Source organism: Austrofundulus limnaeus, unplaced genomic scaffold, assembly GCF_001266775.1.
Source record: "Austrofundulus limnaeus strain Quisiro unplaced genomic scaffold, Austrofundulus_limnaeus-1.0 Scaffold3, whole genome shotgun sequence".
Taxonomy (NCBI): domain Eukaryota; kingdom Metazoa; phylum Chordata; class Actinopteri; order Cyprinodontiformes; family Rivulidae; genus Austrofundulus; species Austrofundulus limnaeus.
The window spans coordinates 4792916-4795451 of record NW_013952405.1 but is presented as its reverse complement, the minus strand read 5'-3'; the positions used below and the strand labels follow the sequence as shown (position 1 = coordinate 4795451).

Below are 2536 nucleotides of genomic sequence, written 5' to 3'. Positions count from 1 at the left end.
GTGTGTGTGTGTGTGTGTGTGTGTGTTATTTGTGTGTGTGTGTTTAAACATGTCGCTGGCTGATATTCACACCAGGTTCACACGAATATTGCTCATTACTCTGATACATTCATTCAGGGCTCAAATTTGGCTTGTTTCTATGTTTACAAAACTTTTGTAGCCCCACTGAGTCATCCCTGGCATCATTCCAATTTTTATTCTAGTTCATGTTGGATGATTGGAGCAGATGAACTTGACATTTATACTGTCAAGATTTAATATTTTAATGAAAAAAACACTTAGCCCACTGAAGGTTATTTTCTTATTTCATTCGTTTTACTCCACCCATATACGTCTATTTGTTTCCTTTTCSCTCCTTGGTATCTGGCACGTCACAGCACACCGCCTGTCACTCAGAGGGACTGTCATATTTTTGGCGCACGTCTGATTTGTGGAAATAAAACCGCTGCTTCRTGTTGTCTGTGGCCGTTTTTAGTTTTGTTCTATCGTAAAAAAGGGAAGTAAAAGATGGGCGCAAACATTCCTGGTTGTTAAAGGGAGAAATTTACAGCTGAGTAATAAAAGTTTACGACTGAATCCTTCCTGCGATTGGCTGCTGCGAGCCACGTGGCTCACGCTCTATGAACATGAACTTTATGCTGTTGTCTATTCCCTGCTCCTTCCCTTGAATCAGCAGCAGACTGTTAGCCAAGAGCGCACAAACGTCTTTGTGTTTTTCTTGCTCTAAATGTAAAAGGGAAGAACTGCACGGTCACTTTGGGTCGTGTGATGTCCACCCGATCTCCGACTTCCTGCCGCTGGGATCTTCGGGACAGTCGCCGCCTCTACTAGCTTCTGCCTGCGTTTGTCGCCCCCCTCCCCCCGGGCCCCCCTCCTCCGGAGGCAATAAAACCTCGACTAGGAAAGAAAAAGAGCAAGCAAGCCTGCAAGAAAAAGACTTTTTCCCCGGCAGACAGACAGCCCGGCTCAGGGAGCGCCTTATCGACAGGGAGAGATGCGCGCCTTGTTGATGTTCCACCTCTTCGCCACATCKTGACCCCCCCTCAGCTGTTTTTGGAAACACATGTGACGCTCCAAACCAAAGGGCTTATAGGTAAGATTACACACTTCTTCTCAAGGCGGTTTGTTTTACCACCCCCACCCCCCATTTCTCTCTGTTTTGTCCCATTCATTGCTGACTTGTGAATGATGTGAGGATGTAAGATCACAGAAGTCGAAGGTGTCCATCCTCTGTTGTTGACCTGACCCTGCAGACGCCCGGAGCGGTTGTGTCATTAGTCCTGAGTGGTGCGGGCGCACCTGCGCGCAAACGCTGACCAGTTGGGTCTGTGCGTTCAGGCAGCCCTTTTCAGACGCGCYGTGCCAGCCTGTTGTGACAAACTGCTCTCTGATATGTAACTTTCTCATCACTCAGAGGCCCTCCTGACCAGGCAGTGACAGATTACACTCAGAGCTGGCTGATGGGCTGTAATTAGCTCTTGCTTTCATACATATTGTCACATGCTGAACGCAGTTTGTGCCAAGAGGGTGGCTATCATATGACGCACATGCCTCTCTCACACACACACGCACACATGCAGCCTCTCTTTCACGCACAGACGCGCGCATGCATATTAAAATGTACATAAATGCATTGGCTTAGGTATGTGGAACATGGTAAACAGTGGCGTCTCTCTGCAGTGCCCCCTAGCGACCAGAGGTGATGCGCATTGCTGTGGGCGGGTGTTGAGTCTTGTTGTTTATGGCTTYTGGTTTTCGGCGGCTGTTCACTGCGGATGTCAGCTGATTCGGCGGATCTGCCTATTGCCAGCCAGTAAAAATGCTCAGGCTGACACCGAGGCGTGTTTCTGAGTGTCTGATTTGTTGTTTTCCTCTTTTTTTCAAGTTGAAGTTTTGCACCTTGCCTTTTTTTGTGTTATTGCTCTTATTAGAGTCCCAGCTAAAACAAATAAGCTGCTTTTACTTTGTGATATGCTCACTAACGAGACGATGAGAAGTGAAGAAGTACTTTTTTTTTTAATTTTTTGCGTAATAGGAAAAACAAATCATGGCTGAAATCCTCTGTAAACATTAGAACAGGTGTGATGTTATAGCTGAGGCAGCTCATTTATATTGTGTTTTCCAAAAAGTCATAAATAGATGATGCAACATATGCTTCAAACACACGGCAGTTTCTCAAATTACATTAACCTCAACCACATTTGATAAAAATCAATGAATGCTGGAGTACTTCCAACAAAACAATACAGACAAAATATAAAACCTCATTTCAGTAAAGAAATTAAGCTATTTCGTGTTGCAAAAATATTACTACCTGTAAATAAATGTTTGTAGAAGTGTGTATGTGTGTGTGTGATGCTTTTTTGTGCATATGAAGCTGAAAGCGCTTTTTTTATCCAAGCTTGGAGAAATGTCCCCTCTGTGTTTTGTCTGCCCTGAGACAAAATATGGTGCAATAAAAAAAGGGATTTCGTGTGTGTGTGTGTGTGTGTGTGTGTGTGTGTGTGTGTGTGTGTGTGTGTGTGTGTGTGTGTGT

General features: G+C 44.8%; 2 protein-coding genes and 1 long non-coding RNA gene across 4 annotated transcripts in view; 2 read left to right on the top strand and 1 right to left on the bottom strand.

The window, feature by feature from the left end:
- Positions 1-2530, bottom strand: part of LOC106524632 (uncharacterized) — an 8927-nt gene extending 6397 nt beyond the window's left edge. Inside the window, exon 1 of the long non-coding RNA XR_001311018.1 lies at positions 1561-2530. This is a non-coding gene — a long non-coding RNA (uncharacterized LOC106524632). The remainder of the gene's footprint in view (positions 1-1560) is intronic.
- LOC106524552 (homeobox protein Hox-C10a) overlaps positions 1-2536 on the top strand; it is a 61305-nt gene that overhangs the window by 27323 nt on the left and 31446 nt on the right. The gene's annotated exons all lie outside the window — the stretch shown is intronic.
- The window catches only part of hoxc6a (homeobox C6a), a 7519-nt gene continuing 5652 nt past the window's right edge, over positions 670-2536 (top strand). Inside the window, exon 1 of the mRNA XM_014018499.1 lies at positions 670-1093. The gene's annotated coding sequence lies outside the window, so the exon portion shown is untranslated. The remainder of the gene's footprint in view (positions 1094-2536) is intronic.